Raw genomic sequence first — 12,286 nt, 5'->3', positions numbered from 1 at the left:
TATCCAGGATGACGTTTCCAACAGAAACTCAGTAGAGTTACGTATTATTCACAATCGTGAATAATAAGATAATAACTGCATTTAGTTTAAATACAAACTTGGAGGAGAGTAATCATCCAAGTAAGAATTATCAATATAAATCCTATTAAGGAAAAAAATAAAGATCATATCAACGAATGTGATTGTATAAATGTTTATAAAAAGGGGACATTTAAAATGTTCAAAGATAAAACGGGTAGAACTAATAATTGTTAATTGACAATTAAATAAAATTTTACTAAACAAAATAAATCAAGAGATTACTTACATGGGACGTGATGTGGTAATTATAATAAGGTCATGCGTACCATGCGTTGATTGGTTACTCTGGCCAAGTAAGTAGTGAACACATGATACCATGAGCTTCTTATAATGAGCATATTTATGTCCGATGTAGTAAAGTGGAGATGGATAAAGAGTTAAAAGAATCTTGGGGTCAAGAAATCTTATGGGCATACTCGTATAAATGGTTTTCGAGGGAACCATAAAAACGATGTATGGCGCTTATAGAAATAAATGACCCAAGTAAATAGTGAAATAAGTCATAATGGACGAAAGAGCCATGGTTGACAAAAAGGGGCATATAAAACCAAAGGATAAATGACCCGCAAGGTCATAGAAACGAAGGTATTGCTCACACAAAAAGACGATTGAAGTCATTAACTTTGGTCGTAGTAAAGAAAGGATGATGATGATAATCATCATTCAGAATTTATAAGACCATCAAGCATGGTCACATAAAGAATAAAGGTCTGGTTATAAAGCGATGGATTTCGCTAAGAAAACCGACCAAGTCAAAACGAAGTCTTAATGCATACCTAAATGGTTGCATTAATGAGGACTTCACTAAATCACCCGGTTGATGGGTAGGGAATCAAACAGATGCGTGAACCGAGAGAGGGGAACGCGGATTGAAAGTCAAAAGACTCGGATTATGATTTATGACTAAAAGACTATAAAATTTCGCAAACAAAAGTTTTAATAATTATGTTCAACTATTGTGAGGTTGAACAGGGTGAATAAAGAACAAAGTTTGATTGTTCACAAGTGATGGATTTCACATGAACAAGTCAAACGGGTTAAATACAAAGTAAGGTCGGATGGCCTAAGAAAACGATTGTAGATACGGACTACAGTCACACTTAATAAATTTAAAATATGAAAACAAATGAATTTTAAATATAAAAGAAGGATCTACGGGATCATCATAACCTTCGGGTTATAAACAGTGTAAAGGCCTACAGGACCAAAATGACCCACGGGTCATGAATAGAAAGAAATAGATTATAAAGACCTCGCCTTAAAAAGGTGAAGTCTAATGAAATAGCCCACGAGGCTAAGTGATAGAACCTACGGGTTAATTAGATAAAGCGAGGGAACCAGTTAAGAATCCCCGTGTAACACCTCGAAAATTTGTGTCCATTAAATAAACGACACGTGTCACTTACGACAAAAGTATGGTAAACCCGGATTTAATTAAAGATGTATGGTAGGATTTTTGAACATGTCGACATGTTAATTTATACCTCTGAACGGCTTCATTATAAATCCCAAGACCCTAAGCACGATTAATAAACATCTAGTATACTTTTAATCCGGTGATTACTAATACTAATGGATTCCAATTTGCTAAAATGGTCCTATGAAAATAATGTACGTTAATTCATCATTCATGAATCCCATCTTTGTCCAAATCAATTATACTATATGATAGGGTGGACAACTGTTCAAGCATGGGTTAAAGGCATTTTACTGATAATTCATGACCAGAAATCATGCAATACAGGTTGTCTGTTCAATGCATGAAAGGTTATTTTTTTTGCTTCTGACAAGGTCTTATGGACCGCAAGGGTCCTGCCTTACGGTCCGTAAGGTGTGAAAGGTTAATTTTTTCCTGTTAAAGGCTTACGGACCGCAAGGGTCCTGCCTTACGGTCCGTAAGGAGTGCCCAGCGACAGCAGCTTGGCTGTTGGCTGTTAGAAACGTTTAACCGCCTTAGTAAGATATTTTCAGCAACATGGGCGACCCCTAACAGTTAGTCGGCACTAGGAAATACTTGTAAATGATCTGGACACAATCGTAGACCTAGTTTTCATGATCTCAATGGATTAAATTCACTATAAAAGGCCAATGAGTTGCACATTGTGTTCACTCATCACTTCTGCATTCCTGGAGCTTTTCTGGAGCACAAGTGCCATTCCTAAACCTTCCTAATCTTGCATTAGACTTCTGTAAGTATGCTTAACCCCTCTTAGTTAAGTTTTTGCTTAGTTTTAGCTTAAAAGTTAATCCGTCGTAATTAACGATTGACTTAACGGTTAATCACCAATGGTCCAGTGATTAGCCGAATCAAAGGTAGTTATATGTTGGTAATTATGTGGGCTTTAAACCCCTAAAAGGGCACCCTCTGATTCCCACTTTAACTAGTCCAAATGTCGAGTCAAACTTGCTTAGAAAAAGTCAACAGAATGCTAATTTTCGATTTTATGCATAATCAGTAATGTAGATAGAGTGTAACCTGTTTTAACACTCATATAACATGATAATAAGTATATTAACTAGTCTAAGCTTGTTTGAGCCGACCATTTACTGTTTTGACCCGGTTCGGAACCGAAAGTCGCAAAACTGTGACTTTTGCTTTGACTTCAGTTCTGACCCGTTATGGTATGATTTAGATATGCCTTAGGACTCTCTTAGGACATGGTTACATGATGGTATAACCCTCTGTGACCGGTTCGTTGTTTGTCTGAGTCTTTTGCACATTTCCGTTAACTGCTTAAAAGTTGACCGTAACGCCCTTCTCACTTTAAAACGAGAATTTTGGCCATGTGAAAAGACAATAACCTTAGTTACTGATTTCTAAGCATGTCCCTAAAATTTCATGTCAATCCGAGGTCTAGAATAGGAGTTATGCTAAATAGCGCAATTACGGAAACTTTAGTAATTAAACGGCGCAATTAGCATAAAGCCTACCTAAACCCAAATTTCGACACCAAACCTTTTACACACTGATGTAAAATAATATTTTGAGATTTTTAAAGATTTTTAATTATTTTTAACCTTCTCATAACCTGTGGTTATGGCATCGATTTGGTAAATACCGAATATACCCTTTTCGAACATAACTTGAGTTCTACAAGGTATTTTGACCCGATTTCAGTTGCTACTGATTTCAAATAAAAAATAAAGTATTTTGAACTTTATAAACTGTTCGGAAAACTCAGATTTCCTGTAGAACTCGGAAACCTCTTTTATAATCTTTAAAATGACCGAAATACCCCTACGGGGCATATATTGGAGTTAAACTCGTTACGGGCATTATGGAAGGTATCCTACTGATACCACAACCTCTTTAGAGCATATTGACTTAGGAAATTTGTGTAGGACTCTTATGGTTACCCGTTACGCCTTTTGCGCGTACGGTTCGGTTTATGTAATTAGTTTACATACGCTAGCCGAAACGGGTCGAACCTTATCATTTTTTTTACTTCAAAATCCAGAATGTGGTTATATTACCCACATAAAACAAGTCTTCAAACTTATTGGGTCCAAACCACATTCCATTCCCGGTTTTCGCCTTTCACGCGATTAAACCGTAACTATCCTTTGAAACCAACCGGTCTAAGCTAAGGCTAAATTAAAGACCCGTTAGGATTCTAATAGGTTGTTATAAACCTTTGTTCCAGAATAGGAGACCAGTAAAAGATACTTGCATTTGTTTGATTGAGGTTATTACTTGCTCAGGTAAATACTTTTAACTTATTTTCCGTTATACGGGCTTGGGTTACGGTATTTAAAATACCGCTTGGTCGGGCAATTGACCTTAACTCATTAGTAGTTAGGTATTATCAATGTGACCCGTTTAAAAATTGGTTTTGTTGGCTTTACGCCTTTGGGAGCTTAATGACCATGTCCCGGATATCCTTGGCAGCATTTTACAAAATGGCCACGACCTTGACACGCGGGTGTAGGCGTACACCCGACAATGTGTCCATAATTATAAAGGTATAGCCGTTGGTTTTCACGCCACGGTTTTATGCTATGTGGTGTGTCAATTAACCTTAAACCCGGCACGACCCGGGCGACCGAACGCATAGTGAACATGTAATTCTTTTACAAGATTTAATTGATAAATTATCCCAAGTTATAAAGAGTTTGTGCCTTGTGCATTCAAATCAATTTTATTAAATATTTTACAAATGTGTCGGTTGAATGTATTTACCAGTGTAAACTGACGTATTTTCCCCAAAAGATTAAATGCAGGATCTATACGAAATAGGCTGGCCACTCTTTAAGTATCGTTAGAGTCTCGCAAGCTTGGGATGCCATATCTGTTGAACAATATTTATATTTTATTTTGATCCCATGTGGATTATATTTCGACGATTGTGATACTTGAATATTACATTCGATAGTTGAAATATATTTATCTTTATGCTTCCGCTGTGCATTTATATATTGTGTGGTTTGACTATATTGTTGCCAAGTACGTCACGGTAATCCCCCACCGGGCCCACCGGTGATACACGTGGAAATCGGGGTGTGACAGGTTGGTATCAGAGCCAACGTTGAGTGAATTAAACACAAGTCTTTTGTGTTTAGTCTCAATGACACAATTGCACATACTCGAGTCTAGACAAGAACATAGGACAAATTCGAATTGTTATTCTAGTTTGTCTTTTATTGTTTATTGTGATTTAAAAATTTGTTAAGCAGGAAATATGCCACTAGCAATTAGAAGAGGAGGAAGAGGCAAAGGGCCGATCACTACTCATAATGATCACGAGGCCGGACCTTCGAACATGCGAGCTCCTTCCAGTACAAGAAGCGAAGAACCTCAGAGACGTAGAAGAAACCTCTTTGAGCCAGCAAGGTGGTCCACCTCACACAGTTCGACACCTTCATACCGTCACTCTTTTGGACCAAACTCAGAGAACGAGCCCAGTAACCCTCAACCTTCGTTTATACCTCTCCAACGTTCTTTTTCGCACCATTCCTATGGCGATCCTTCTCCTTTCTTCCAAGGCCAGTTCAACCCAGCAGACTATGTCCAAGAACCTAGAGGTTATAACCCTTTAGGACCAGAAGATCACTTCTCCGAAGACAACGCGATGGATATGGATGAGGATACGGATCCCATCGAACCTGCAAAAGGTACTCCCAACCATCCTATCGAGATCTCTGATGGGTCATCCTTCCATGGAACACCCTATCAAGGTCCCGACAGTTTTCAGGCGAGGTTTAACCAGTGCGAGTGGTACTTTACACCCTCTCACCATTCTTCACCTCACCACCAGCAGCAGCAACAGGATCCCTCCGAGGATTCGCGTTTCATGGCAGTTACGCCACCGCCTCCACCGCCACTAGTTCAACAAGCACCTCCAGATCCGCCAAGGCGTAGGAGATCAGGCGCGCAGATGTCCACCCGAGGAGGGGAATTCCACTTTAGCACCCCTCGCCACTCGAGTGCAAGCCATTTTCCGCCACTGCCCGAAGAACCACAATTAGGTGAACCTTTGAGTCACCCTGCAAAGGTGAATTCTGCACCAGTTGCACCACCTCCGCCACCTTTCGGCTATGATAACCCGATACCAGCATACGCCAGTTCCACGGCATATAACCTATTTGAGCAGCTGACTCACACTCACTATAATTATGCTGATGCCGACCCATACGTGGTAGCGGCTAATTACAACGCTCTCCATCCCGAAGGACTTTACGGAAATCCTTGGGGACTAGGATACTCAGCTCATGGGTATCCAGCACCTCCTAGACCTCCGGTTCAGCAACCGTCGCAGCAGCCACGTTTTTCTCCACCGGAGCAAGAAGAAATCCTCCACCGTTTAAACCGAGTGGAACGAGACTTTGAGCAAGAACGTAAAAGTAATCGTGGGTTCCTCAAAGGCCTAGCAAACCTACTAAAAGGGAGGAAGAAACGAGATCATTAGTCTCTTAATGTACTATTGTATTTACTATTACAATCAAGTCCCTGCGAGGACATTCGTCTTAAGTATTTTAGTCCCTGCGTGGACATCTATCCTTGTTTTGGTCCCTGCGTGGACTTGTTTCTGTAAACCTCTGCGTAGGTATGTTGTCTATTTAAAAGTCCCGTTTAGGGCAGTATGTAATCTTTATTATGATTAATGGAATGTTAAGTTAAAAATTTCATTTTTGTTATTATATACATTATTATATGAAGTAAATTAAAAAATCATTCTTTTTTTAAAATTAATCTGCCTAAATAAAGAATCTTAATGGTGAAACCTAGCCTGGTGTCATTATAAGACCCGGCCAAGATGGTAAGACCTAATTAAAAGATTCAGATTTCTGTTAACCTCTGTAAACATGTTAACGTTCTTGGCAGATGTGATTCGTTAAAAATCACACGCGTCATTCTTATATAAGAATCCTTCAAAGGATCCCAAAACCCAAATTTATGATTTGTAGATCATGGGTTAAATCGTCAATAACGATGATCATTTATCAAACATCCATTAGTGATGTAGTGCCTACGGGCCATACTTATTGTCATATAAGACAAAGGACAGTTGTAGTCTATGACTCCCTGTCAGAAAAGGTAAAAGAACTATGGTTCAAACCTTCATGCCTTGATTCTCCGAAATCCTGGCTGATAATATATAAAACGTCCTTGTGACTAGGTTTTTGTGCCACTAACAATATTGTTTGTAATTAGGATAAGTTGTATTCAAATCCTAAATAAAAGTGAGTAACAAATTAACCAGATATGGTCTATGTTTACCATGGTTAATGAATTGCCATAAAAGACAATTCCATAATAAACTCCTAAATAAAACTTTGTCATTATCTTCTGCAGTAGATTCAAGTTGCAATGGCTGACCCAAATGAAGTTAATAGTCATTCAAAGGAGGATGACAATGATAACGCCCAAATTCATATAACGGGCGCAGAATTGAAAGCTTTGGTAGACGACGCTGTAAAGACGGCCTTAGATCGGCAGTATGAAGAGTACAACGAGTCTCGGAGCAGGACCCTATCTACACCACACTCAAAGCCAAGAACCCATTCTAAATCTCACAGCAAACCACCCTCGACCCTGTCTAAGCCTAAGAAGCACGATGATCGACACTCATCAAATGAGAATAGTGTCCGTCCTAAGGAGAAAGTGTTCGCTAATGCATCTCGCGCCAAGGGTTGCACATATAAGTACTTCGTTTCCTGCAAACCCCGAGATTTACTGGGGAGAAGGGCGCTGTGGATTGCATGACCTGGCTAGACGAAATGGACACTGTGGTGGACATTAGTGGTTGTGCTGAGAGGGATGTGGTGAAGTTTGTATCGCAATCATTTAAGGGTGAAGCCCTAGCGTGGTGGAGATCATTGGTTCAAGCCTCTGGGAAGGCTGTTTTGTATAGCATGTCATGGGAGGAATTTATTGCTCTCATCAAAGAAAACTACTGCCCTCAGCACGAGGTTGAGAAGATCGAGTCTGATTTCCTATCGCTGGTCATGAAGAACCTGGACTACCAGGCATATCTCACAAGTTTCAACACTCTGTCGAGATTGGTTCCGTGCCTTGTAACACCAGAACCCAAACGGATCGCGCGTTTCATTGGGGGTTTGGCCCCAGAAATAAAAGCTAGCGTGAAGGCTTCTAGGCCTGCTACCTTCAGATCCGTGGCAGATATATCTCTGTCTCTCACACTAGATGCAGTGAGACAGAGATCGTTGAGAAATGCTGATAGCGAGAAAAGGAAACGTGAAGATGATGATTCACGTAGGTCTAGCAAGAAGCATCGGGGTAATCGTGACCACAAGAAGGAATCAGAGAACAAGAAGAATGACCGACAGTTGGGCGATAAGCCTTTGTGCAAGGTTTGTCAGAAGCACCATTTCGGAAGGTGCAGGTTTGAAACTAAATCCCAGCCGAAGGCGTGTGGGATATGCAAGTCCTCTGAGCATAGGACTCTTGAGTGCAAGAAACTCAAGGATGCAACTTGTTATAGTTGCAATGAGAAAGGGCACATCAAAACTAACTGCCCGAAGATAGTGAAGAAGGCTGAAGATGGGAAAAAGACCAATGCGAGGGTCTTTCAGATGAATGTTCAAGAGGCTATCCAGAACGACAACGTCATAACCGGTACGTTTCTTATTAATGATGTATTCGCAAGAGTATTGTTTGATTCTGGAGCAGATAAATCCTTTGTAGATGATAAGTTCTGCGAATTGTTAAAATTGCCTATTAAAATCTTGAATGTGAAATATGAAGTAGAACTAGCTGATGGGACTACGGGAACAGTCTCAACTGTGTTAGATGGATGTGTTATATCCATTAGGAACCACTCATTTCCTTAATCCCTGTTACCCTTTAAACTAGCTGGTTTCGACGTAGTGTTGGGTATGGATTGGTTATCGCATAACCAAGCTCAGATTGTGTGCAACCAGAAACAAGTGGTAATCAAGACTCCGTCTGGAGAACCACTTACCATTCAGGGAGATACTCGACATGGATTGCCTGCACAAGTATCTATGCTAAAGGCATCCAGATGTTTGAAGAAAGGATGTGTCATCTATATGGCACAGGCGACTATTGGGGAGGAGAAACCCAAGATTGAAGACATCCCAGTCATCTCTGACTATCCTGAAGTATTCCCGGAAGAACTGCCTGGTTTGCCACCAGACAGGCAAGTGGAATTCAGTATCAACATCATTCCAGGAGCAGCGCCTATTGCAAGAGCGCCATATAGATTGGCACCCACGGAAATGAAAGAATTGAGGACGCAGCTAGATGATCTGCTAGCCAAAGGTTTTGTTAGACCAAGTTCATCTCCTTGGGGAGCGCCAATCTTGTTCGTTAAAAAGAAAGATGGTTCGATGCGTCTATGCATCGATTACCGTGAGCTGAATAAACTTACAATCAAGAATAGATATCCTTTGCCCAGGATCGACGATCTGTTCGATCAGTTGCAAGGAGCGAGCTACTTTTCCAAGATTGATCTAAGGTCAGGCTACCATCAATTGAAGGTCAAAGACGAAGATGTGCACAAGACTGCATTTAGGACTCGCTATGGTCATTTCGAGTTCCTAGTGATGCCTTTTGGGCTCACTAATGCACCTGCCGCATTCATGGATCTCATGAATCGCGTCTGCAAGCCGTATTTGGATAAATTTGTCATTTTCTTCATCGATGATATCCTCATTTACTCCAAAAGTCAAGCTGACCACGAGAAACATCTTCGATGTATTCTTAAACTGCTTCATCAAAAAAAGCTTTATGCCAAATTCTCTAAATGTGAATTTTGGCTACGAGAAGTCCAATTCCTTGGACATGTAGTCAGTGAGCATGGTATCCAAGTGGATCCCACCAAAGTTGAAGCCGTCATGAATTGGCAGGAGCCGAAGACGCCTACGGAGATTCGCAGTTTCCTAGGTCTAGCAGGATACTACAGACGCTTCATCGAAAATTTCTCAAGGATTACTGTACCCTTAACTTCTTTAACTCAAAAGAAAATAAAGTTTAATTGGGGCCCTAAGCAGCAAGAAGCTTTTGATATCCTCAAACAAAAGCTGAGCAATGCTCCAGTGCTGACATTGCTGGAAGGAATGGAAGAATTTGTCGTATATTGTGATGCATCGCACACCGGTATGGGTTGTGTGCTTATGCAGAGGGGCAAGGTGATTGCCTATGCTTCACGACATTTAAAAGTGCATGAAAAGAATTACACCACCCATGACTTGGAGTTGGGTGCCGTTGTATTTGCACTAAAGCTTTGGAGGCATTACTTGTATGGCACTAAATTTGTGATCTATTCTGATCACAAGAGCCTCCAGCACCTGTTCAATCAGAAAGATTTGAATATGAGGCAGCGACGTTGGATGGAAACTCTGAACGACTATGACTGTGAAATAAGATACCATCCAGGCAAGGCCAACGTGGTCGCAGATGCCTTGAGCAGGAAAGAAAGAGTGAAACCAATAAGGATCAATGCCAAGAGCATTGAAATCAAGAACAGTCTGAATGAGAGATTGTTAGCTGCACAGAAAGAAGCTGCGTCAGAAGCTAACTATCCTAACGAAAAGCTAGGGGTAACTGAGGAACAGTTATCCTATGGCAAAGAAGGAATTTTGAGATTGAATGGAAGGATATAGGTTCCTGCTTACGGAGGTCTTCGTGACGTTATCCTTCAGGAAGCCCACAGTTCCCGATATTCCGTTCATCCTGGTGCTGATAAAATGTACCGGGATTTGAAGGCAAACTTTTGGTGGATAGGCTTGAAGAAGTCTATAGCCACCTATGTAGCAAAGTGCTTGACTTGTGCACAAGTAAAAGCCGAGCATCAAAAGCCGCCAGGCTTGCTACAACAGCCTGAACTTCCCGAGTGGAAGTGGGAAATGGTAACGATGGATTTCATCACCAAGTTGCCAAAGACAAAGAAGGGAAACGATACAATATGGGTAATAGTTGATAGACTGACTAAATCAGCACATTTCCTACCTATAAAGGAGACTCATAGCTCCGATATATTAGCCCAGTTGTTTGTAGATAAGATTGTAGCCCTTCATGGCGTGCCTGTGTCAATTATCTCTGATATAGATACCAGATACACGTCACACTTTTGGAAATGTTTCCAACAATCTTTGGGCACACGTTTGAACTTCCGTATGGCTTACCACCCTCAGACAGACGGACAGAGTGAGCGTACAATCCAAACGTTGGAAGACATGCTTTGTGCATGTGCGATCGACTTAGGTGGCAGTTGGGATAACCACCTACCATTAGTCGAGTTCTCCTATAACAACAGCTACCATACGAGCATTAAGGCTGCACCTTTTGAAGCCTTATATGGTAGAAAGTGTAGAACGCCCGTTTGTTGGGCAGAAGTTGGAGATGTCCAGATGACAGGACCTGATATAATATTCGAAACAACGGACAAGATTGTCCAAATTCGCGATCGATTGAAAGCTGCCCGAGATTGGCAGAAAAGCTACGCAGATCTGAAGCGTAAGCCTTTCAATTTTTAAGTAGGCGACAAGGTTTTGCTTAAGGTATCACCCTGGAAAGGGGTGATGCGATTCGGTAAGAAAGGCAAGTTAAGCCTGTGATATATTGGACCATTCGAAGTAATCGAACGTGTCGGATCGGTTGCCTATAAGTTAAACTTACCGGAAGAGCTTAGTGGTATCCACAATGTGTTCCACATCTATAATTTGAAGAAGTGTTTCGCTGATGAATCGCTGGTTATACCGCATACAAATGTACACATCGATGAGAGCTTAAAATTTGTTGAAAAACCTGTGTCGATCGAAGATCGGCAGGTTAAGAAACTTCGCAGGAAGTATATACCGATTGTGAAGGTAAAATGGGATGCCCGTAGAGGTCCCGAGTACACGTGGGAGGTAGAGTCCACGATGAAAGAAAAGTACCCTCAGTTATTTCAATAAATCTCGAGGTCGAGATTTCTTTTAAGGGGGCGAGGATGTAAAACCTCGAAAATTTGTGTCCATTAAATAAACGACACGTGTCACTTACGACAAAAGTATGGTAAACCCGGATTTAATTAAAGATGTATGGTAGGATTTTTGAACATGTTGACATGTTAATTTATACCTCTGAACGGCTTCATTATAAATCCCAAGACCCTAAGCACGATTAATAAACATCTAGTATACTTTTAATCCGGTGATTACTAATACTAATGGATTCCAATTTGCTAAAATGGATCCTATGAAAATAATGTACGTTAATTCATCATTCATGAATCCCATCTTTGTCCAAATCAATTATACTACATGATAGGGTGGACAACTGTTCAAGCATGGGTTAAAGGCATTTTACTGATAATTCATGACCAGAAATCATACAATACAGGTTGTCTGTTCAATGCATGAAAGGTTATTTTTTTTGCTTCTGACAAGGTCTTACGGACCGCAAGGGTCCTGCCTTACGGTCCGTAAGGTGCGAAAGGTTAATTTTTTTCCTGTCAAAGGCTTACGGACCACAAGGGTCCTGCCTTACGGTCCGTAAGGAGTGCCCAGCGACAGCAGCTTGGCTGTTGGCTGTTAGAAACGTTTAACCGCCTTAGTAAGATATTTTCAGCAACATGGGCGACCCCTAAAAGTTAGTAGGCACTAGGAAACACTTGTAAATGATCTGGACACAATCATAGACCTAGTTGTCATGATCTAAATGGATTAAATTCACTATAAAAGGCCAATGAGTTGCACATTGTGTTCACTCATCACTTCTGCATTCCTGGAGCTTTTCTGG

Source organism: Helianthus annuus, chromosome 16, assembly GCF_002127325.2.
Source record: "Helianthus annuus cultivar XRQ/B chromosome 16, HanXRQr2.0-SUNRISE, whole genome shotgun sequence".
NCBI classification, from domain to species: domain Eukaryota; kingdom Viridiplantae; phylum Streptophyta; class Magnoliopsida; order Asterales; family Asteraceae; genus Helianthus; species Helianthus annuus.
Note: the sequence above shows the minus strand (reverse complement) of the source record.